Source organism: Nilaparvata lugens, chromosome 3 (assembly GCF_014356525.2).
Source record: "Nilaparvata lugens isolate BPH chromosome 3, ASM1435652v1, whole genome shotgun sequence".
Classification (NCBI taxonomy): domain Eukaryota; kingdom Metazoa; phylum Arthropoda; class Insecta; order Hemiptera; family Delphacidae; genus Nilaparvata; species Nilaparvata lugens.
Genome location: NC_052506.1, coordinates 51,562,680 through 51,589,948, shown reverse-complemented (window position 1 = coordinate 51,589,948; position 27,269 = coordinate 51,562,680). Strand labels below are relative to the sequence as shown.

General features: G+C 35.8%; 1 protein-coding gene across 1 annotated transcript in view; it reads left to right on the top strand.

The window, feature by feature from the left end:
• Positions 1 to 244: 244 nt before the first annotated feature.
• Positions 245 to 27,269, top strand: part of LOC111059294 — a 55,400-nt gene continuing 28,375 nt past the window's right edge. The window contains exon 1 of the mRNA XM_039423980.1: positions 245 to 385. The gene's annotated coding sequence lies outside the window, so the exon portion shown is untranslated. The remainder of the gene's footprint in view (positions 386 to 27,269) is intronic.

The window sequence follows — 27,269 nt, the reverse complement described above, 5'->3', positions numbered from 1 at the left end:
TTGAACAATGATTCTTCTATTGGCGTACAAGCATTCAACAGGCGGATTTTCTTATGTGTAGGATTATGTGGGATTTCTCAAGTAATCTCAACTCAAATCACATAAAACAGCGGTTGAGTGTCGAACTGCATTGTAGATAACTTGAATGCAGCCTCTTGATGCATGATAAGTTGAATACAACCAAGCCTCTCTGAAAGATGCTTCATGCTTTAGCAAGCAATATCAGGACAAGTACCTTCAGTTCAGTACTTCCATACAGTTAGCAGGCGAGTGTGCCTGTGTGTGAAATACTACCTACTGTATTGCTAAATTGGTATTGCAGAAGTTGCTTTCAACTGCAAAGCAGGCGATAGGTCAAAGATTGATTGCTCTCACAGCTGCACAGGTAGGTACCACAATAATAATAATCCTTTCTTCTCACAGCAGCGCAGAAGTGGGTCGGACAAATTAACAGAACATTCACAATGGACATCTCCGCAAAGTTCTATTTTAGGAAGAGGTGACTTTTAAAGAACAGCTCTCAATGTTTCAGCTTAGTTGGGGCACTTAAAGACTCACGAGGCGTCAAATAATTTATTGGAATTGTACTAGAGACTAATTACACTGCCCTGTAGAGACTTGATATCAAGTCTAGTAATTGAATACAAATTGGTAATTTTTGTGGACTTTGAACTTGCGATATTGCAATCCTCCTTGAAGCTTTGAAACCTATCCACGAGTATACTTTCAACTCACTTGTGATTTTGTAGATTAAGATTATTAAAGCTATTGTACCTTGAAGTTTTTGAAACCAATCCACGAGTATCTTTCAACTCACTTGTGATTTTGTAGTTTAAGATGTAGGTAGGTATCATGAATGGTCACGGAATGTATGAGTATTCTATACGGTGAGTGTGTCAAGTTTCGAATTTGAAGAGATTAATTCAGTCTGCGATTTCAAGAGTTCCACTTCTTGCTGGTGGGAATGTTAGCATTTCGCAGAAATAAAGCAAAAATTATTAATTAACATCATTATTATAAACCATTATTTTCCCAATTCCAAGTGATTCCTTGTCAATCATTCTAAGGGAGAATCAAGTGTGTTCTGAGCTGAAATCTCTGTTTTTCCTGTTTAAACCACAATTGGTTCTTGGTTCGAAAACGTTTTCTGTGCTTGGTAAACTGAACCAATTTGAATGATAAATATTCTTGTCAAGAATTTTCTCAAATATTATATATTATTTATATATTATGGTGGAAGCACTGGGCTTCAATTATCATCAGTTCCAATTGAAAGTGTGACTCACGAGTGGTATAGCTCAGTACCATATAGAACCAAATACTATCTGCATGAAATATAGAAAACTAATTCGATATCTGAAAAATCAGTTCCACTCTTATCACAAGGCTTTTGACCATAAATCCAATCTTATAACAAATTGAAGTATTTCTGCTCTCAAAACCTTGGATGCAATAAATTGTTTGTTGATATTAGAGGATGATTGGCGAATTATTAATTTCAATTGATTAATGCAATCATCACCAAGGTCGAGTCAACAAGGCCTTTTATGGCAGCAATACCGTACCTTGGCTCGAGATCTAAAAGCATCAAATTAAAAGGAGGCATAACCGTTTATTGTAGATCTTCAAGCAGTTACTAGCTCTCCATTTGGGGGTCGACCACTTAAAGTAATATCGTCTAGTTACAGTCCAATCGGAAGAAATCGTCTGCTTTCAAATTAAAGCCTGTTTAATGAATAAATTTAACTAATTATCTATCCGGCTATGATCTTGAACAGCGAAGAATAGGACTACTCATCCCCTTTGAAAGGAATGTGTTAACACTCTCAACGGCCATAACTCTCAAGTCGGAGGTCAGTGGGCAGCTCCTCTTCGTTCACGAACTTGATCTCACCCAATTTATTTTCTGATCAACAAATAATCATGCTCTTGCATCATAACTATTCCTCCTTGGCTCTCATCAAGAGCTTTCCACTTTTACAACTATTCTCAAGATCCATGCATTTCAAGTGTGTGTAGGTATTTTATGTTGTATCTTTTCCAAAGATAAGGACCTATTTTCCAACTTATTTTTCAAGATTCATGCAATATTAGAGTTTGTTGGTATTTTATGTTGTGTTGTTTACAAATATGATAGGGATCTGTTTTTCAACTTCTTTTTCTTTGTTTGTGATCTGTTTGGGATTCGAACCCACGAATAGCTAGCAGACTGATGGGTGCCGTCTGCTATCGTCTCGGCTATCCAGGCCGGCAAAGATAATTCCTCATTTTTAAGTTAGAAATACGAATATATAACTGAATTTGGTAAGATTATAATTGTGTAAATCTCAATCAAATATTATTCTTTTTCCGTATTTAATTTGTATTAAAGAGTTGCGACGGAAGATGTGACCTTGCAGCGACGGAAGTGTCACTTTCGCGTTTCGCGCTGTCGTCAAAAAAGGATGAGCTAGCTTTCCTTCCGATTCCAGTGCACTCACGCATAGCATCGACTTATTTAGATCAGAAAGTGAAAGAGCAAATTAATGTCATATTAGCATGCATATCACTGACAGCGCACCCAACCAAAAGTGACACTAAATAGGACAAACGCCTCTTCTCTCTCCAACACCTCGTTTCTTTATTGTCATTGTCCTTCATTTGCAGCACATCATTCATATTGCTCGTGAATCTTCGATTAGCACGATAGTGCACAAAATCATGAACACCTCATTGGAAAATATGTTCTTCGTGGAGTTTGTATCAATAATTATTATTCCTGATTGTGCCTCTTAATTATCGTTTATTCCATTGTTTGGGATCCAAGCAGTTCTGGGCCAGAGCTTGATAAATCTTTCCAAAATGCCTACGTATTTTTGATATATTATAATGCACAACTATAGTGGGATTCACTCTATAAAGTCAGTGAGAATGATAGGACGTCAGATTTGCCAATTTTTTGTTACCACAGCCTTCTTTAGCTGTAGCTGTGATTCAAGTTATTCCAGTATAACTGATATAATATTGATTGTTGATCGTTGTTAATAATGATCAACGCCATCTCGAATATATTTTATTCGACAAGAAAATATATTTTCTTATGAAATTTCTCAATAACTCTGTAAATTTTTATAATTGAGATAACACATTTTTGTAGTTCATTGCATTTTTTTCATAGTCAACAAACGATTTGGCAACAGTGCCGAGGTAGAAAAGAATAGAGCTATCTGCTTTGTCCAATGAAAGACAAGGATAGCAAACCAATTTTAATCAGCTGCCGACTCTATAACATAAATTTCAGTATAGAGTATTTTCCACAGTACGGTATGAAGAAGTTGGTTCATTCATTCTTATCAAATAGAAAATAGTAGTCTAATTTGTTGATTGAATTTCACATGGTTTGAACTTGTATCTGAATACTCCAAAAATCAAGGCTGGATTGAAAACTACATTACTTTTCAATAGTAGATAAACATTACTTTTCAATAATAGGTAAACTCCCAATACAGAGGTTTCTAATAGGTATCCTTATCATTCATGAATCTCTTTCCATCATTTTTAATCTTTTACAATAATCTTTAAAAGAATCCGATTTTCAACAATTATTACGTGTAATGCGATACCCCATAAAGTAAACAGAAGTAGAGGTTCAAACTCGAGACTACCTAGATAAAATTTAATGATTAATCATAGAAAGGACCTTCGACTCTCCCAATGAATCAATCCTTGTAGAATTATCTCCAGCTTTCTCTTGAAACCGAGAGTAAACATGATACTAGATAAATTCAGAGAATTCAAATCAAATTAGAGAGATGTTAATAGGCAATCTTATCACTAGAGAATCTCCCAACTTTTCACATCATCTTTTATTTTAATCTAGAAAGATTTCTCTAAAAAATAATTAATAAACTTCAATTTACTGTACCGGCCAGCGTGGTATAATAAAAGTGGTCTGGCAGCGGCATCTTTAGTCTGCTATTAATACAAACTATGCCTGATCATGGTTCGGTAGGCATGGTCATCTCACTATACTCGGTACACAATTACTTTGGACTTGGGAGGGAAATGAACAGCAGAGAAGGCATACAGATTGATTGATTGATTTTTATTATGACGTGCTAGGTCTCGATAGACCCGTTGCACTAAACAACAGTACAATACGAAACAAGTAAACAAGATACAACAGTATTCAAATATAAACAAGAATATAAGTATTACAAATAAAAACAGTTAACTGTTGGAAGTTAAAAAAGAATTAAATTAGATAATATAAATTAAGATAATTATAAGTAGATAATAAAGATAATGTTATGAAAAAGAGAGAGTAGAGAATGAAATAAGGAGACGAGTAAGAGAGATGAGAAAGAAGAAGAAGAAGAAGAAGAAGAAGAAGAAGAAGAAGAAGAAGAAATGAGATAAAAGCTTAAATTCAATTCTAAGAAAGAGAAAGAAGAAGAGAAATTGAAGAAATGATATGAATATGAATCAATTCAATTCTTGTTTATACCTGCTTCTGAGCCAATTCAATAAATATGATTAAATCATATAAATGTTATTGAATGAATGAAAATTCATGAATACATTACATGAAAATTATTTGATTACTCAAGCAGACAGATATTAATAAAAAAGATTTAAAAAAATAATAATACTAATGAAAGAAAAATAAATAATAACTGAGAATAACAAAAATATATTCTCAAACTGAAATTTATGTTAACGGTCTATGCACATTCCAATTTATAATTAATTTATTGACAAGCTCACACCTACAACGATTCAAGTCATCCCCCCTCAAACTGTATAATTACCAAGATGCTGGTACAACTTGTTTTTGAAAAGATTAAACGAACCACAAAGAACTATATGATCAGGCAAATCATTCCACTCTCATGAGGCTTTAACAACAAAAGATTTATTAAAGAATACTGTACGATGCAGAGGTATCTGTAACTTATAGCGATGAGCTCTTGTTCGATGTTGTGGATTTACAACAGTCATGAAGGAAAAAGCTCCACGAAGATACTCTGGACCGTCATTCACAACCAATAGTTTATATGCCAGACATAGAATGAAGAATTTTGGGTAAAACCTATCTGGATGGGGGCATGGAACGGTCAAGAGAGAAAAATACCCCTCCTTCAACGCTGGTTGAATGGGGACCATTAACTGTCAACCCATGTCAATGCTCAACCAATATTAAACAATAGATCTCTCAATGCCCCCATCCAGATAGGTTTAGCAGCATAAAATATATTTTTAAAACCTACTCCAAAATCCACCAGTCTGGTCCGCAACTTACAACTCGACCTAATATGTATCGTTTAAAAAATATCAATTAGCACAAGGAAATTATTTCTTTGATAATTAGAATAGGCTCAAAATTGTATTCCATAGCGATGGAATTCAACTATTTTTCTAAATTTAATGAGAATGATTTGAAAATTCTGTTTTGAAACAATATGTACATCTTTGATAACCTGATACGAGTTATAAAATCGTTATACTAAAATCATTTATTGCGTGAAACACACCATTCAATTGCAGGAGTTTTGGTTTCTACCACACGACGAACATAATATCCTTGGATTATTTCTAGTGAGTATTCATGCGCTCATGTTAAATCTACGGAGTTTCCTCTCTGGAAGCATTCAGTCGACTGACACTAATCGGCAAATTGGCAACTGAGCTTCATCCTATGACTCTATCTATCACTGTAATTGGCTGATCTCCCACCATTTCTCTGCGCCGCATATTCCTCCAAGTAAGAAGTAATCTTGTACGGAGTATAATCATCCACGCACTCATTCATCACCCACTCACAAGCAGAAAGTTCTCTATCGCCATTCGCAATATAAAAATATGCAATGAGAGAGAACACTATCAACATCATCCAAAGAGATCAGAAGAAGGAATGATCAATGATTGAAATATTATAAAGTTAAACGAATGATAATATTGCAAATAAAATCTCACATTTTGTAACTTCCTTATGTTGAATAAATTTCCATCATTTTGCACTCAGATACTGATTGACGATTTTGAATCTTGACATATCACGGTACAACGCCACTTTCTAGAGCAGTTTTCATGTGAGAGGAAAAGTACTTCCGCCTGTTGATCAGAAAGCAGAAGTCCCGGGGCATCTGGAAGGCATTACAGTGAGTTTAGTTCTGTCTTTTGGAGTTTGAGATCACCGACTCTACCTTCCGAAGCACGCTCCACGCTGCAGCAGTGTTGTAGGAGCATGAGGTAACCTCATGTGTTGTGGGCGCGCCCCAAGCCAACGCGATGAGTCACGAGCGCGCGCGTTTGAATGCAAAGCGAGAAGTCGACGATCGACGTCTGCCCTCGTCACGTCAGTCGCCGCAGTCATCAGCAGCCGGAATTGAAAGCCAGCCAGTCGACCTCGCGTAGAACCCGGTGTAAAGCACACTGGATCCGCATCTTCCGCCAGATGCTATATGAGTAATTGAGTCTGGTTTACGCTCACAATTGATTCGCAAACTACGAAAGGCATTGGAGATGTAAGGCCTGTGATTTCTAAGCTCTCTGAGAATGGTTTATGAAGAAGAAGAAGAAGAAGAAGAAGAAGAAGAAGATTGATTGATTTATTTAATTTCCTTTGCTAGGTCTGAAGAGACCTATGACAAACATCAAGTCACAGAAATACATTGCAAACTCAAATCACAGAGATAAAGAAAAAACAAAAAGAAGAAGAAGAATAAGAAGAAGAAAAAAAAGAAGAGTAATAATAATAATTGTTATGTGTCGAAACAAATTCGACCAACCAATAAGAAAACCAAGATAAAAAATATTTTTGTCAAAAAAATCTCATTGGAGATGACAATTCCTGTGATTTCAAATCTCTCCGGAGAAGTCTGAGAAGAGTATTCACGTGGAAAAAAATGACGTCTTCAACAGCCGCAATAGATGAATGATGTCACAAATAAATGGAGACATTATCACCCAGTTATACTGTTATCAACAGTTATACTGTTCACGACACTAAAAACAAGTTACAAATTGGAAAAAATGATGATGATGATGATGATGATGATAATAAAGATGATGACTGTTTAAAAATGTAAAGTACTTATTGTGAATTCATTTTTGTTTGTAATTGCTCATTAGTAATAGAAAATCAACCAATGAGACCTAATTTTACTTGCTTATGAGCGAAAATTTGTGTAATTTCTTGTTGTTTTGTTTTCATTGTTATTATAGTACCTAGAGACTATAGTCCGAGAGATATTACATGAATAGGGGAAACCAATTTCTCCTTCACAGTTTGCACTCTCATTCTGACACTTTTGACACTAAACTATTCAAGAGGTTTTTTTCGTTGAAGTTTTCTCAATCCATGTACGTTGAACAGCAGGATTGCTTTCACGTTCACATGTTGATGAAGTCTTTCCTCGTGTTTTTCTGAAAATCTTTAGATTTTACTGATGGCTGTCGCCACTCCCACACGCCGAGACCGTAGATCAGAGTTCCTGATGTACCAGGGAGCAGCTATACTCAACTCCTGAGTACTTTATTCTGTAAGCGCTAGATGATGTCAACCAACATTGGATGGTCGGGTGCAGCCCCAGAGTTTAAATCCGTAGGTCCACACCGGGTTGAGAATCTGCTTGTAGAGAAGCAATTCGTTTTAAATTGACAACTTTGATATACTCTCAAGTAGCCAGTAACATTTTATTGTATTTGATACCAAATTGTCCTCTTTTATTCTTACATGATCCTTCCTTGGCATTCAGTATCATGCCTAGACACTTCGAAGTGTTGGAGTAGGAAGTGCAGGAGGTGACCCAGAACTCTTCCTTGTCCTGGTACCCAGCCCAGATATCTCTTGAGAGATGAAGAAGCATCGTCTTTTTTTATTCAGAAATAACGGTATTAAAGATATGATTTCAAAGTCAGACTGTATTTTGTTGGTGAGAAAAACAGAATATAATATATTTTTAGCTTCAAAATATAATTTCAGAATCAGACTGTATTCTGTTGGTGAGAACAGAATACAGTCTGATACAGGAATCACATCTTGAAGTTTTAAAATATAATTTTTATTTATGATTGAAATTAGTGTAGAATTTTAATCGAATATCATGTTATTCTGCACAGTAGTCTACGTCAAATTCAAGGTCAATTTCATGTAATGATTCATTGCTAAATCATATAGTCATAATTGTTGATTGAATATTATTACTGTTATAGATAGAATATGAATCTACAGTCAATTATGCTCTCTGTTATGCATTTGGGAGCATTGCACTTCTTAACTAATCAATCAGCATTATCATCGATTGAATGATCGATTATAGTATAATCATTATACGGTACTCACGTAATTGATTGATTATGATCAATATTACGTAACGTTATCACTACACATAAATACATCAATTGAACAATTTGTCAACAATAAAAATATCATTGTTAGCGTTATCGACAATACCCAAATCATCTACTCATGCGCACGCACTTGGACAATCACTTTTCGAAATCTCTTGTCTCATTGTTGCCCTCTCTCACAATCCATCACTCATAATTATCTTTCTCTTTCCATCTCTATATATTACGCCTCATTAGAAACTTTCTCCACTAATAAGTGAGCAGTAAGATGCCTAGGTTCCTATGGCGAGATTTAATTTGAACGGTCAGCATTCCTCACAAATAACACCTAAGGTTACCATTCAATCAATACTGCTAGTTTGAAGTGATTCTCACAAGCACATAACGGTGATTTGGAAGACAAAGCATGTTGTTCGGGTGCGCAACTTGGAGAGTTTTGGAGCATCAGCACAACTTTTGCAAAGTGACTCACCTAATTGAACTCCCTGCCACTCCATATGTGCCTACTCGATGATTCTTGTTATAAGATATAAGCTCAGTCCACCCTTGACTACATTAGTAATAATATGATTCTACTGATTCATATATTTTATAAATCCATGTTGGGCTACCATTTCAAAGTTCTAATCTGCAATCGTATTGCATTATATATTTTTGGATGTTAAAGAAACAATAGAAACGAAACTATAACGATAACGAAACAATAGTTGAAGAAATCGGGAGATAGAATAATTTGCAGCCCCCTAATACTATTTACGATGACATGCAGAAATTGTACGAATTTGAGCCCATTTTTTCTCAATGTAATTATTATTTTGTGATCAATTATCACCTTCTAAATGATGTTGTTCAAAATCATCTTTAGAACTGAATAGGCTACTCCCGATTCAGTTTAATCTCTCCTGATTGAAAAACTCTGTCAATAGACGGCTGCTGATATTAGTTTGTATTTTGAACTCTCTTCTGATTGGCCGACAGTTGAAGAAGTGGGATTTATTCTTTATATCTGAAGGGAGTAATTAAATCTTCAAAGTGAAACATAAGCTAATGTGGGAATAGATGGTTGCATGGTTCAGTCATGAGGAAAAGCTCGGTCACCGTAGTGTACAAACAGAACGATAGGTAGGCCTACGATGTCGATATTTAGCTTTCAGTGTAGATCACGCTCGCGTTCCACCTTTATAGGTAAAAGTAACACATTAAGCATGGGCGTGAACAGTACGTTCAAGTCTCGATTTCCGTTCATCAGGATGATATTCAAATGTTTTTATCATTAACAGCAGATTAGTGGCATCGATCGAAACCGGAGTCTACACCGCGACCCACTCGTGCTGTTCGCACCTTTAGTCTGCTGCAATTTCAAGCTTTTTGTTGTAAATAAACCTCATATTATATAAAAATTGAAAAAATTTTTCTTGCCATTATTGGGAGCTGTCTAGTTTTCCCGTTTCTCCAATCCGACACTGAAAATAAAAATGAATAGCAAACTGACTTCAAAACTCCACTTCTTACAGATTTCTGAAATAGTTCAATTCTCTTTGAAGATGAAGTGTACTTGACTATTAAATTTGATTCATAGAATTCATTTTAAAAAATATCATTGTTGATCACTATAAGGAAAAAGAAGCCACAACCGGCTGTAAGGAATCAACTAATATCAGCAACTGTGGTTCGCGTTGAGTGTCAATACGGAATCTCAATATAAGATGTTGAGGTAACATCATCTAAATATCGGTAGTGACTACCAGGACCGGGCATGCTCCATCCGTGCCAATTCATGTGGCAAAGTGTTATAATCTGACGACATTGATTATTAATTTATTGTCAGGTATGGCCTGAAGTGCAGTCAGCAGGCTGCAGGCAACATGGGGGCCAAAAAGCAAGAAACGAACTGTGTTGAAATTGAAACTGTGTCGATCGGACAGGTCGAGTCGTGAGTTGGGAGACCTACAGCCTACACCGGCTTTGGCTTCGGTTCCGACTCTAGTGTCGTCAGTGAAAAAACTATGCATCCCACCGCCCCATACCATACAACTTTCTCCCGGCTTTCTATATCTCGGCAACCGTCCGATATGAGCTCATGAAACAAAATACACGAGCTAGGCACCTAGGCACCGGCATCACCTCTTAATTTACGCTCACTTTCACTGACTGTGAACTTCAAATTTCGTTTGTTCCATCACTATGCCGCGTTCGGCATCACTCACACATATTTCATTGCCATCGTCGCTCCTTCAATCAAACCGGTATTGGATGTGTGGCACTGTGCATTCCTTGTTTTGCTCTCGTACCCAACGTGTTCTCCCTTTCAGAAAAAAAATTCATGTTGTTGATAGACTTCAAAATCTGTTCAGACTGGAACCCGGTGTTGTTAATCCTTGAAAAAAAAGATTCATGATATTAATAGACTTCGAAATCGTTTTGAACAAATGACTAATAGATGACACAGCAACATTGATCTGAAAAGTTATTTGTTGAAGATAATCTAGTAAAATGGCAATTGATCAAATTAATAATGTCATTTATCTTTCAAATGTCAAACTCGATTGAGTGTTTCTTCCTTCATCGAATGCCTGATTCCAAATCGTATTACAACGATTCCTGCTCTCTGAGCTATGCAGTGAGATTGTTCAAAATCGATGAGCTTAGCTACAATAGAAAATAATAGAGAAACCTGGATAGATTTATGAAAGTGGTCTATAGTAGATCTCTCGTCTCTATGTATCATGACAAAAGATATGAATCAAACTCAGACCATATCATAGGTTCAAAAAAGTGACGTAGATTAATTCTAATATCGGTTTGATCTCAGTGGTCTATCATTGTGAAAGGAGTAATCGTACAAATGCGCGTAGGTTCAATGACCAATGAATTCTTGTGATTAATTCTGACCTTAGTGGCTAGATTAAGCTAGTTATCTATAAAAAGTGTTATCTGAATCATCTCTTCACTTATAATCATATCAAAAAGCACTATAAGCAAAAAAGTTGAGCTTGAAAACCCTAGCTGATAAACAAGCTCATTTTAGAACATAGAAAAAGTGTGTATTTGGAGAGTTGGACGAATTTCAACCAATCACAATCCTTCCAACGAAATCAAGCACAACATCTAAATTTGTTAGAGTATAGCCTAAGCATCCCACAGTAGAACGCGAGAAAATAAATACACTGGAGAACAAAACATGTTTGCTGGCATCTTCCTTCCCATCCATCCTCCTCCGTTCAGACACAGTTGATAATCATGATAGAATAAAAAAGAAAAATAATTATTACAAAAAACATTGAAAAAATTACATTTAATTATGTTTAAGAAACTATCTAGCATCTTCAACTACAACTCTAATTAGTTGGACTTTCTTTAAAACACAAATTCAACTCTGGAGCGACATATTTCCATTAGTTATCTGAGTTGATGAACAGTGTTACCAGATGAAAGTGATTATAAATCATAATAGAAAATAAAATACGGCTGTTACAAAATGTTTCTATTATTCGTGCGGGTTAATGACTCAATATTAGCTTAGGTAACTATCCTGTCGGACTCTAATAAAAGAATGAACAAAATCACGTTGCTGGTTGCAATATTATAGTTCGGATTGTGAAAATTAATTATTCAATGAAAGCAACAACAATTCAGTGGCTTAAAGAGCTGCTGATCATACAGATAATTCTTGTTTCAAATTCAGAATTATTTTAAGAGTAGTAGAGCATCAGATATGTATAATTACCAGCGCCCATCACCCGAGTGATTTTCGGTACCCAACATCTATTATTGTCTACTAGCAGAATTCCGAGTTTGATTGAAAACTGTTGTCCAATCTGAAAAGAGCGAATTCAAGAAATCTTGTAAATTTCTCTCTAAGTGCGCTCTGGTCTGTCATCTATTGGCAGAATTTAGAGTTGGATGTATTTTATATTGTTTACCAATCATAAATTTTCATCAAGTGCTCTCAGGCATGTCACTTATTGGCAAAATTTATAGTTGGATGTATTTCATATTGTTGACCAATAATTATGATAGAGAAGGCGGAGACCGGACTGAATTTCTCATCCAAGAAGTGATGGAATCCACATATTGGCAGAATTTCACATCAGATAGCTGCTATTCGAGCTTGTGCCAATCAGGTAAGTGAAGACGAAAAATTAGTTATAAAATAGGTTTAAGAAATAGAACTAGACAGAGAAGGAAGTGGAAAAGGAGAATAATGAAGACGAGGAGGTGGGAAGAGGTGAGTGGGAGGAGGAGGAGGAGGAGGAGAAAAAGTGAAATCTCATTTAGAATATTCTATTTGCAAAGGGAGTGATCTGCAGTAATCAAATTTCCAGTGGGATAGACAAATGTATCTTCCAAATTATTGTGACTAATTTTGCTCTTATTCCCTAATTTCCTTGCATGTTGCGCGGCCAAAGGGGACACCTAGGCCTACGTGTCTAGTCTGCCTGTTCCTCTAATCCGGCCCTATCAGGGAGAATCAAATCCATGACAGGAGAATGATATCTGATACATCAAAGTTGCAATATATTATATTCTAAGATAACTTGCTAAAATAATAGGATACTAAGACAAATAGGATTACAAAATAACTGATCAACCAAATGCCAAAAGTTTTACATGTTTTGCAATGTATGAGAGTATGAAAGCACAGTATTTGGATTGTGACTCTACTTTGTAGGTAGGCTATCATTCAGAACTCTGTATAAAATGAAGGACTTCAACTGTGGTTGTTTGGTGCAGTTTTAAGGAGCCCATTACATTAATTATAGTTCATCGTGATTATACAGTTGTCTTGTGTTAAGTTTATGAGTTATCAGGTCATGAAAACGAAGGCTCCGCATACATAAAAATGACAAGGCCGACACTCAATAAATATCAAAGAGGAATCATAAACATCATGTTTCACTCGTGTAAGGTGACAAAGAATATGAATCATAAAAATAGTTTATATCCAGGTTTATATTTCAGCCATCTAGTCTATAAACTCTATTAGAATTTTTGATAAGTTGAAAGATTACTTTCTAAACTAGTAGTTCTATGAACAGTAGACCTCACGCAGTTTTCTCATGCACAAGTATCTGATGTCACCTGTTCTAGTTGATTCAGTTGAATCACAATAATTATTCACAGTTGTATCATGATTTACTATTAAAAACTGTTATTTGTTTTCTCCAAGATCCAAAACTCACTTTTGTTGTCAGACATGGCCAGACATCTGTGTAATGCATGACTGTAATGAATTGCACTTGTCAGCTGATTGATTATGAATAATTCTATAGTCTGATTGATCCTATCTTCAAAGTATATGATATATATAGTTATATCAAAGTATGGAGGATACCTTTTCTTTTCATATTATCCTCAAAATGCAAAATTTCAAAAAACCTTGTGTATACATCGACGCGCAGTTGAAAAAGGAATATTCCTGCCAAATCTCATCGAATTTTATCAACGCGTTTGGTCGTAATCGCGTTACATACAGACAGACAAAAGCAAATCGAGTTGAAACATAGACCTCACTACGTTCGGTCAATTAGCTTTTACATGATATTCTTTTTTTGGTTTAATTTTTCAGCTGTTCAAAATAAAATGCCTTTCTAGTGCCCTTTGTTTGTAGTTAGATTTTTGATGGTTGAGCGTCTTGAAGATGCTATTACTGATGAATTATTATCTTTGAGCTTACAATAGATTTTAACAATTTACCGTTTAACAGTGAGTTTGCATGCTCAACATAATCACGCTTATGAACTTATGTGTTTTGCTCTAAACATTAGTGTCATACACCCATTAAGGTTCATAATTATTACCTGATTGAACTTGTTTTAGATTTATTTTATTCATGAAGTACTATTTTTAGCTGAGTAGAACATGAAAAACGTGACTTTAATAGTGCATTCTGAGAGACATATTCGAAAGCAATGTGATCGGTGATATGTGATTGCAATACATGGTATGGAGCAAGTTTTTTCATGTTGACTAGCTAATCAACCCGCATCTTCCAGTCTAGACAAAAGTAGAGCTGACTGATAATATTAGGCACTGAAGCATTTGTCATTCGGGAATATTATTGATGAACTCATCCAATGGAGATGGAGTAAGAAATATTAGCTATAGCATTAAGAGGAGAATGTTCCTGAATGCATCATTTTATAGATTACAGATTCATGAGCTGTGATCTATCAATTTCGTGATCAATGTCAAGCCATGTCAGAAATATCTTAGGTCAACTTTTTTATTTTGAATTTTCAATCTTCGACTGACACTCCTATTGTAATAATTATTTTGTAGAGCCGCGGTAGATGCTCGAGTGGAATTTTAATGATTTTTTGAAGAATAAGTGTCGAGTCGTGAAAGTAATGGCACGTGACGAAATTTTCAATCGAAGAATTTGAAATATTGGTGATTAAGTTCGCAGGAAACTTCAAGAAGGTTTTTGAGTATCATAATTCAAATTGGCCGCTTTGTCCCGGCATCCTCGGAGGATATCTTTCAACTAATAACTTACATTACCCTAGGATGCGCGCCTCCACGTTGGTGAGGCTGGATAACACAATCCGATATGAAAGATAGGATTTTAGTGAACTGAAACGGAACAAAACAAACGGTCAACGGCTCTGAAGGCGTAGGTAGATAACACTTCCAAACGGCGGAAGAGGCGGATTAACCTGGGGGAGTTAAACCTGAGAACAAATCCTGCAGGCTTGGAAGCAGCAAGATGGCGTCCCCATCATCAAGCTAGCCCTCTTTCATAAATGCAAGATTGAGAGATTTTGTTACCTTCAATCAGCTGAAAGTCACCAATACCTTTTTCCGCAGAAAGGATATACATAAGTTCACATTATTAGGATTCCACCCTCTAGGTTTCCTAATAATTGCGAAGTATTGCTACGACGCGGACTAGCTACAGCCGGGTATGGGTCGGGGTGAGTAGCCGTACTGACAGGTGGAGTTACCGGACCTACACTTCTCCCTCTATCCTGATTCTTTACCCTCTGCTTCTTTCGCGAGATTTTTAATTTCAGGGGAAGAGTATTTGTCCGTGCCGTTGCTGGCCGATTCGGCCCTCGGCCTTTGGAATACAGGGTGTGTGTTAAGGGAGATTAAGATAACCCTATACAAGGAGACGGATCTGACTATCAGATCCCTACAAATAATTCTATTTATAAAGGTAGTACGCAATCTGAACCAACTGCGAATTGACGGCGAGCAAGCTGAACCTGCAAGCCCGGAAAGAGATTTTTCTATGGGATTTAAGGTGAGGGTTATGGAGTAACGGTATGGTGGAACTATGGAGTTGTTAGTGGTATTTAAGATATCGTTAAATAGGGCACGGTATAGGGTGTAAGCTATAGAGAATAGGGTGCAGGGTATGAGGTATACGGTATAGGGTATAGGGAACAGAGAATCAATAATAAGATTATTATTCTCTACAGCAAATAAATATCTGCTCAATAATCCGCAATCTGAGAATTGCGCTCTAGCTCTCAGCAAGCTGGACCTACTAGCTAAATACAGTATATCAATTTCAATTATGTGGTAATTAAAATTTAGAGTATAAGGTTTCAGGTGTAGGATTTCTGAATCGCGAGCCTGCAGCTGCGAAAGGATTTTCAGCAATTCTGAAACTGCTAAACAGGATTTCCGCGCTAATCTGGTGACTGCGCGCCGGTTATTAAGGGCTAATCTGTGACTGCCCTTAAGGGTATGGGAATCACTCTCAATCGTTTTTCACAGACACAGTCTGTAGAATAATATCGGGAAGACAACAGTCTGTCGTTGTCAGGGTAGGAAAGGATTTTTCCAGGATTTTCCACAAGGAAAATATCGAGTCAGAGACTCCTAATTCAGGAAAAGGTTTCAATGGGCTTTTCCAAGCAATACCAGTCTAAGGACTACCACAAAATCGATCTCTAATTTGCAACTGAGATCATGGGAAAATTCGTGAATTTTCCACAGGGAAAACCAGCAAATAATATTTGCTATTAAAGAAAACAGGTTTCTAAGAATTTTAGAAAGGATTCGCGGGTCTGAAAACCCGCGACTAGGACGATCTCGAATCTGAAACTGAGATCCTGGAAGGATTGTAGCACAGGAATGGGATTAGTACTGTGGAAGAAGACATACATGGCACACAGGAACTGGCCTATAAGTTCATGAAAATGATGCAGAAATCGAATAGAGAGCTAGTAAATATAAGTTGTGTGGTGGAGAGTGAATGTGAATGGATTGACCATTACAAAAAGTTATGGTTTGATGACACTGCAGGACGGGAACAAACTATTCCTCCAGATTGTCTTTTTTGTCATGTAGACCAACTTGACATGACAGAGCTGCAAGATGCCCTCAAGGCATCTAAAAACCGGAAAGCTGCAGGCATCAATGGGATAAATATAGGGCTTTTAAAATATGGAGGATTGATGCTCCACTTCCGCCTCTTGCATTTATTCAATACCTGCTGGAAAACCCATGCAATTCCACAAGAATGGATGGTGTCAAAAGTAGTCTCTATTTTTAAGAAAGGAGATAGATCGAACCCAGGAAATTACAGAGGAATAAGTCTGTTAGATACAACATACAAATTATATGCTTCACTCCTTGCTAAGAGATTGCAAAGTATAACAGAATCTTTGTTACAGGAGAATCAGATGGGTTTCAGAAAAGGAAGATCTTGTATTGATGCGGTGTTCACATTGAAGATGATAATTGAGAAGCGCAGAGAGCATAATTGTGAAACCCACATGGCCTGTATAGACTGGGAGAAAGCATTTGATAATGTTGATAGAGAGCTACTCTGGAACATCATGATGACAAATGGATACCCCAAACATTTAATCAGTAACATAAAAACATTATATCACAATACTTCCATAAGAATAACATTGGAAAATGGGGAATTGTCCAGAGAAATACTGACAAATGAAGGAGTAGAACAGGGATGCCCAATTTCACCTGCCCTCTTCAATATTTATGTTGATGAGCTTATGCATGTGTGGCAGCAACGCGTTGACAAGAGTATTTCTCTTACCCGCACTCATATGAACCATTCAATGTTTGCGGATGACACAGTAATCATAGAGGAATCTGAGGACAAGCTACAAATTGCAGTGCATAAGCTCAACATAGTAAGCGAAATTTTTAAAATGAAAATTTCGGCAATCAAAACGAAAATCATGGCTTTCAATGGCAAGTGGCCGATACGATCAAAAATAGTATTAGGAGACAGGATTCTGGAGCAGATTTCAAATTTCAAATATTTAGGCTGCGACATCACATATGATTACGACCAGGATGTCCAAAAAAAAGTTAACAAAATTCAACCTGGTATGCGGAGCAATCACTCGATCCCTTAAAGGTAGAGCCCGGAAGAACACCTTGATCAAATTTTATAGAGCCATGGCGATACCCACTTTGACTTACGAAAGTGAAGCATAGGTGCTGACAAGGAAGCTTGAATCAAGAATACAGTCAGCAGAGATGCGATTCCTTAGACAAGTCAAAGGATGCACAAGAGAGGATCGGATTCGGAATGAAAATATAAGAAGAGAATGTGAAGTCCAATCAGTGTTGAGTTTGATAAAAACATATAGAAATAAGTGGTCAGATCATGTCCTTAGAATGCCTGAAGATCGTTTCCCATTGAATGCCCTACTCCACAAGCCAATAGGCAAAAGAAGTATTGGTAGACCGAGGAAGAGATGGACGCCGGAACAGGCTTGAGAAGCCTAATCCATGACGATCATGATGATAATTCAAATTCTGATTAGTTACAAGAAATTAATTTGAAATGAGTCGATTCTCAAATTTAGAATATCACTATAAAAATGTATGGTAAATCTTTTCCATACCAGTGAAATTCCCTGATTGGAGCCACCACTAAGTTTGATTTGATTGACAAGTTAGAATGTCGCCCGTAGATCCAAAATGTTCATGAAGGAAGCTTTCATGAGACGAAACCACCAAACGTTAATTTATACAAATAATAGGTTGATGTTAGGCAAATCAGCTCTTTTTGGGTCAGGTGGCCGAGATATCATGAATACATTCAAAAAATATGAATTCTCATAATTGTTTAACATAGATAAGATACGATCAAAAACACTATTTTTGGACCATGGCATATTATGTTTATGTAACTTCGACACAGTAATCTACAGGAGAAATAAAGGATACGAATGTGTAACAAATATATGAAGACTAATAATATACGTTTTTATTGGAACAGATAATATAGATGTGTCAAAGTGAAGGGGCAAAGCACTGTTATAAAAAATACGAGTATGCAGTGAATATCGTATAGTTTAACTCACATACAAGTAATCCTATAATTATTAAGAGCTAGTGCATGTTTCTGGATTAATATAAAACGTGAAGCTATGAACATAGTATTATTTTATCAAGTTTCCAGTTTAGTTTGGGCCTTACTCTAGATCAACTTGGTTTGGGAACTCGTTCAAGTATAATTTTCTTCAACTTTGCTATGGATAGTGTTCAACAAGCCGTTGATGCCTTGGAGGTGAGATTAGTTGTTTGTCTGTGATCTAATCCATGGCAGGCGGAGGGCGGAGGTGATGCACAATTCCTCGAACTTAACTGAACTCATGCTAGGAATCAGTTTTTGTTTTATAAAACAGTAATGGTGTTAACCAGCGGAAGGAGAAAGTCTGTATCACGGTATCACATAGAAATTCATGAGTTGTTCTCACCTTTCTTATTGAAGACATGATGTCTTGAAAAGTTGAAGAATAAGTGTATTGGTAGTATGTACGGTATCAAATCCTGGATTCATCTTCTTCTTGCCTTCAAGGCAAGATCTACCAAATTACTGCCAAACTCCTGGAGTGATACTACTATAATTATTATATCCATGTAAACTATAAGGATTCGCTTTGAATTAGTTGCAAAATCAATGGAAATATCAGATAAGGTCAAAATTTAATGTTTATTAAGTGGTTTTTTGAAACTATAAAAGAAAAGTTGGCCTCTCCACTCATCAATTCAGTAATTCGGTAATCTGACTTGCCGCGTCGCGTGATGCGGTACACTGACTACAGTATTTATGAATTATGATTTGTTGAATTCTCAAGACAAAGAAAAATACAAAAAATAAACACTAAATAGATAACCTAGTGAATCACAGTGAGCTAGGGAGAGCATTTTCAAACTTCTATATGAACCTCAAAATGTATGGAGAACAGGAAGAACTTGGTGGAATCCATGACGTCTACACTACGTGAGGTCTACACTTTTGTGTTTGGAAGACGTGATCTTGATATCTCTTGTTATTCACTTCATAATATATAGGTAACATAGATTATTTGCTTCTACATTTATAGTAATAAGGGGTTGGGGGCCAGTAGAACATTTGCCCAGGGCGCCATTCACCTGAGCCCGGGGGCTGCTCATAATAAATTCAACAACTCATGATTCAATCAATGTATCAATGAATTCACTGAATAAATATTATACACAGTTTGATGAATATTATCTGTAGAGGGGTATAAACCATATTCTAGGACAGACATCGTTGGGTACGATGATAATGTGTGCAACTAAGAAGAAAACACAGATAAATTTAATTGGAATCAAGTAGTCTAGCAAGCAGCTAACATCAACTTCATTATGTTAATAGAGGTCGAAAGATGATTTTACATCAAGGATGTAATCGTAGCCAATCCAGAAGGTGAGGAGAAAATCACTTTGAGCTAAGCAGTTTTCCATTTGTGGTATAGTAAGCCTACGTTATTTAATGGCTCATTTCTATCACCACGGCCTTGTATCAGTGCCTAAAACAATAGCCTATAAAACATATAAATGCTGGTGAATAAATTCACTGAGCAATGTGCATAACCAAATAGCCGTTAACATATAGTTTTAAGTGAGTTTTATCGGGTACTTTCTCCTGACTTTCATCTTCATTTACATCATGCCAGAAACCATCCATAATCAGTTACGACCAAGTGGGAAAATTGATGGTCCACAACTAACTGAACAGAAATAAAATTGTAATAATGACATCAAGTCGTAATCGCAAGATTTCGTGAAGATTGGATTATGAGTATAATTTACATTATATTATATAGTGATTCTATAAATTACTTCCAAATTTACCAAAACTCAAGAAGGGAAGGTTCTATTGGTCGGTTCCGAACCAACTATTTACAATAGAGCTTGTCATCTTTCTCTTTCACAATAAGAAGGCAAACATACGATTTGGAAATGCTTTTAGTGGTGATTCAATTCATTTTAAATAGCCCAAGTAGCATGTAATTTTCTGCGTTATTTTCTTGTTTCTTCAATAGAAGATTAAACTGAGACCTGCATTTGATCCATAATAAGATTTGAAATGATAGTTTTTTGTTTGTTATTTCTACAGTCCTAATCTCTGAAATTTAATAATGAAGGTTTTTCACTACAAACCTCAATCATCAAATTGATAGATTTTACAATAATTTAGTTGAGTAGCAATCTCTGTATGAGTACAGATCATACAAATGTAGAGGAATGTAATGATTAAGGTAGAACCTTCCTTTCCATCCAGTCACGCCACTATTTAAATAACTTATTTACGATTCAATAAATTAGAATCATTGAGTAATAATCAAGAAGAGAAATTTGTTATTTACTCGAAGTTTTCTCAGTAAATGTGATTGGATCATGGGAATGTTCAAAGGCTCAAAGTTGCCTGCATAATTATAAGCTATGTCACTTAACATGTAAGTTATGAGTGAATAAGAAAAAGCTTTTCTCTGTTTCAAGGCTGAAAGACACGTACAAGAAGAAACAGTTGAAATAGAAGCATCAGAAATATTCAACAACACTTTTAGTCGTAGAAGAAGGTGGGCACTTTTTTACTTTCTCCTTACTCCAACTGTTAATTTTCATTAACTATGCATACAATGGGACAACTTTCAAATACACTTTAATACTACACTATGGGTCGCAAATACTGGATGTACTGAATGTGGGAAATCTCTGGTGCCTATGCGCCCTACCAGCTTCAAAGAAAAATCAGAGTGAAAAAGGAATATCAATAGATATGTTAAATTTATTCAAAGCAAAATATCAAATAATAATTAGTTTGAAAAGCTACAGAATCAATACCACTGTTTGATTATAACACCTTTGACTCAAGCATTTCAAGTGAGATTTAAATGGTACTCAATTGATCATCATGCATTTATGCTTATTTGATTGTATTAACGAGATTACCGAGAATTAGTTTTAAATAGTTGAATGATCTTGACAATGGAGATTGATTGTGAAATTCTATTTTAATAGATATCAATACTTTTCATATATCTTATCTCTCTTATTATTCCGGAACGGAAAGAAGTGCTTAGGAATATTTTCAAATTAATGATTACCCTATTAATTAATGCTGTATTATTGAAATAAATCAAACATTGTTTTGAGGATCAGTGAGCTCTACAGAATATCTACAATTTTCCTCTTAGGCTATTCCTTTCTTTTCTTTCGACGATTTTCCTCTCTCCTAGTTTGAATTAATTTATCAGAATCAGTTACAAACAACGGAATCAGATATTTTGGGCATAGTCGACAGAAATGAGATAACAATAAGTGGGAGAAAACTAAATAATGTATTAAGTACTTGTGAATTCTCTTCGCTATTCACCAATCTCAGCTCTTCATTCTAAATGTCTCCTCTGCTATTTAAATCTCCTCCTTATAATTTTCTACTCTCGCTATGTAAGCAAGTATCTTTGTTCTGTGGATATGTGCGAGAGAAAACTCTTCAGCTTTACTCATATTTAAAAAATAAATCAATTCATTCATTGACCTTATTATTATTACTCTCGCACAAAGTTTGCTTATAATCATAAGTTTGTATGGTTTTGAAAAGTAAGATGTTATCGCTAAAAAAATTCAGTCTACACAATGAAGTCTGCAATAGAAGAGTATCGGTCTTGTAGACAACGTTTGAACGTAGTCAACAAAATCCCAAAAGACAACGTGCGTGCTACAATCAAATTTCAACCAAATAAGACAAGCAAATACCTATGTAAATGACGTTATATGTTGGCTATTTGTAGCAAATGATGACCAACTGAGCAGTGCTTATTTTTGTGTCATGTTTGAAGGCAGGTTGCAGGGCCGAAACACGAACCAAAGGGCAAAAGGTCGATCTGCTATCAATCACTTTCACCATGCACCCGACAAATCTCCAACTGAGCTTGCTGTTCATCCCACAGACACGAAAACAAATGAACAAAAAATAATAAAAATCTCTAACAAAATGAAATTTACCCTTTTCGAAAATAAAAAGATAATAAATGCTACTTGATAATTGCATGATTACAGTCATATTTACATGATTAAATAGATTCCCCAAGTTTCTAGCAGCCTCCACAAAGTTCACCATTTCATTAAGCACTCATATTTTAAAGTGTTTTCTATCTTCCTTTGAGTGCCATCAGACGGAAAGGTAATCGAGCTCGAGCCTATGACCGCAGCAATAACAGACTAGCTCTGGACCAATAGCACGAAACGCCTGCTCGCTTCAAGAATAAAAATTGATAGAATTGACGGTGAGATTAGGTGTGATTTCCTGTCAAAATTTTCTTCCGATACATCAATATCAATATTGATTTCAATATTGACATCAATATTGGTTTGCTTTAGGCACACGTTCATGCAAAAATTTGGCAATGTTTCAATTAATGCACTTTGTATTAAATTCTGCTATGTATATTGAACAAGAATAACTAAGTCTCAATTGCTAGTTTTGGAAAATTAAAACCCGATATTTCACAATTATTCATACTTTCGTCAATCTCAACTCAGGTCAATATATCTCTTAAATTCGATTCCGTTCAATTTTTCTCATGAAATTCAGCAATTCTATACTTAAAAATCTGGTGTGACGCACTCACACAACTTTTCTTGCCGTTATGAAAATTTATCACGTGACGCTAGTGTTCCCGCGCATCTCAAGTCTACTATTCAAAGATCTAAGCCAGCTGGTGACAGGACTATAACGCTGGAGACACACGAGGTCTGCTATCTCTTCATAGTGTTTCGGATGGACACGTTAAGCCGTCGGTCCCGGCTGCCTAAAAAGCAGTCGTTAGGTCATGTCAGAGGCCCTGAAATTGATCAGTTGCGACCTGAAAACTCTGACACCAGACCTGAGCCAGCCAGGTCACTCGATATTATTATCATTATTATTATAGTGAATGATTTAATAGAATCAACAGTTGCCAACAGTTTGCAAATGAAATAATAACATTTTCTCGAATTTCGAGCTTATTTTTAATTTTAGGTGAAAATGTTACTGAACATTAATTGTAGAGATTCTCATGCTCGATCTTTTCCACTCGAAATGTTTTGTTTAAATTGTATCTGAAGCCTGATAATTGGGAATCTAAAATCAAACTTTGCATAGATGGGGTTGAGCTCCTGAAATTTTTACAGATATGGAACTTGTGGCAGTTGATAGAGCTTAACAATGAATATTTTAGGTATGAATTTGATCAAAATCGTTGAAGTCGTTTTCGAGAAAATCGCGAAAAACCCTGTTTTTGACAACATTTTTGCCATTTTAGCCGCCATCTTGAATTGGATTTGCTCGAAATTGTTCGTGTCGGATCCTTATAGGGGTAGGACCTTAAGTTCCAAATTTCAAGTCATTCCGTTAATTGGGAGATGAGATATCGTGTACACAGACGCACATACACTCATACACAGACGCACATACACTCATACACACACACACACACACACACACACACACACACACACACACACACACACACACACACACACACACACACAAACACACACATACAGACCAATACCCAAAAACCACTTTTTTGGACTCAGGGGACCTTGAAACGTATAGAAATTTAGAAATTGGGGTACCTTAATTTTTTCGGAAAGCAATACTTTCCTTACCTATGGTAATAGGGCATGGAAAGTAAAAACCACGAAAAAGACAACACATTATACCACTACTGCTGAAAGCTATAGAGTGAACTGAAATGAGTTACAATAAAGCAATTTAAGATTGTGGAACAGATTGATTAGAGATATTCAAATATCTTTCAGGGTGACGTCTTTGTTTACCGCCAATATCAGAAGCAGTTGGCCTTTTGCTAAAGAGAAAGAGCCGAAAAATTGGAGAAAAATTAGGCTATTGGTGGCACTGAGCCACTGAGCGGCGATATTTGGAGAATTTCACCCAAGCATCTTCTATTCTCATCTTCAAATCGCTGCCAGGAAAGTCAAGTGTGAAAGTTGGTTCAAGAAGAAGGACCAGCAGAGACCAGCCCTCGACAAGTGCACGAAAACATTTATTTTATCTCTCTCTCTCTCTCTCTCTCTCTCTCTCTCTCTCTCTCTCTCTTTCTTATTTCAGCTCATCTTCATTCCAAATCTCCTATTCGTGAGAGACTAGTTTTCTCTTTACACTTGACTTGTATCGTAGGCAACTTCAATACTCGCGAGTTTAGCCTATTAATAGTGTAGTATTTGAATTGGAGATCTGTTTTGAATTATTGGTTGGTTCATGTTTGACCTTCAAGCCTGACACACGAGAGTATTCAGGATCACTCAGCTTTATCATAGATCAACCACATAGCCAGATATATACTAGCTAATGCTTTCCTTACCACATGTAGTTTTACAGAGTATTTAGATAGGAGAAGAACTTGAAACAAGTAGTGTGCGTCAACCACTACTTGTGAACCACCCTTGAAAGACTAAAATATATTTTTGGTCGCTTCATGAACCTATTTGGCCTAATAATGACGATTACTTTGATGGCGAATTTATTTATAAAGACGTGCGAGATGTTAATATTTTTATAAAAATTCGACTGACTCATTGTCGAAAAATCGAAGGACCCTTTTTCTTTTTCTCACAACATATTTCGACTTTCAATGTCATTCTATAGTCAAATATAGTCAACACAACATATGTGTGTTTTTATTCAAATATTTTTATAAGTAAATGTACTTTGCATTTTTTCAATATAATGGGAAAATGAGGAAATTTATGTAGTGATAAATTTTGCTATTATGTGAAGCATCCATATTAAAGATGTGGAGCAATAATGAAATCGTCAAAGAGGCGTCATAATTATTTTTAAATCAGTATTCAAGTGCAGTATTTACAGTATTATGTGCCAGTCATCTATTATGTGAATCGTGTATTGCTACTCTACCATAAGAAATAAGAGTGAAGGCGGCCGAAATGCGGTTCTTACGGCGAACAAAGGTTTGTGATGGAAGAGAACACATCAGAAACGAGGATATTCGATCTGAGCTAAAAATATATTGCCTACAAAAGAAGGTTCACAAGCATCGTCTTTTTTGGTTTGGAGGGATGACGTTGAGAGAATGTCTCCAGGAAGGACTTTACTATAAACTCTGTTATATAAAGCGAGGGGAAGAAGAGATGTCTGAAGACCATTAAAAATAAGATGGCAATAAACATCATTACATTATATTTAAAGTCAAATCAAATAATAATAATTATACAAATTATCCTAACTATACAAATAATCATTTCAATGATCCCAATAATTACAAAAATTGTAAGTCGAAATAGGCAAATTTGTATAATCCTTGAAAGCAAGAAGAAGAAAAATAAGGTTTTATGAATGGGAAGTTCACTAAAAAATTTGTTGGTTACATTTTATTTGAAGATTTTAAACCCAAACGAACCGGACATTTTCAGATACCTGAGTGGTAGACTTTGGAGTGGACTAGTTGAAAAAAATCATCACTGGATTAGGAATCAATCCTGAGACACTCAGAATTGTGAACTGGTTTCTTCAAACAGTGATAAGATAGAGTTTAACAATCAGTGGACACATATTTTGGATGAACATGTGGATTTCCAATTCTCTCCTACTTGTAAGTACAAATTGCTATTTCCTTTTTCGTCGTAGCTATTCATGTCCTAATTCGTGTTTCAAGAGCATCTGAACATCATGATTGTTGTTCACTCCTACTCTTATCACTGTCGAGCCATATTCAACTGATAACTCAGTAGGAGCAGAGAAGATTCATAGGTGGGAAACCCAGTCAGTTTCACAGACAAAAATCATAATACATCTTCAAAGCCTAATCGATTTGAATGATTTCAAAGGACAAACCATTCAAGCAATAATCTGCCAAGTCATAAGTCCCATTTTCTTTGGAACAGTAATTGCTTCACTTGCGGTATAATACGTTTCAGGAGCTCATTAGAAGAAGGTCACTGCAAATAGTATTCAAAGCAACAGTTTACAAACTACCGGTTTAATTTACATTCCATTCACTGAACTATTCAGTATAAAGCCCACGTTAAAAACCTATTTATTATTGTCATGAATTGTCATTCAAATCTTTCTATCGTCATCTTCATTTTCCGTTCCATCTTTGTTGAAACGCGAAAACGGATATCACAAATCTATTACAATTTACAGCACATAGGAAATATCTAATTTTTGTCTACCATGAATAAGTATTGACAAGTTGATCCAATGATTTCAGAGTTTAATACATATTTGTGTAATTTGAAACTAACTCGCATTTCCATCTAGCAGACGTTCGAATTTCCAAGCGAAGTTAGAATTTTTATAGTATATTTCGCACCTAGGGCCGAAAATGAGACTTTTCCGGCTCGAAATCGGTTTTCAAGTCCGAGGCCGTAGGCCGAGGACTAGAAAAGATTGAGAGCCGGAAAAACATTTTTGCCCGTGGTGCGAACGCTATTTTTTGCCACACAGAAAAATAAACTATATATATATATATATATATATATATATATATATATATATATATATATATATATATGAGAATAATTGTTTATTAAACACTTCCGAAAGCAGAAGTGGAAGGTGATAGCTCTAGCAAATCTGAGGTAATCTGAATATCAGGAAATTGTCCAAGTATTTTCTTTTCTGATTTGTCTAAATAACCTAAAAGATTATGTTC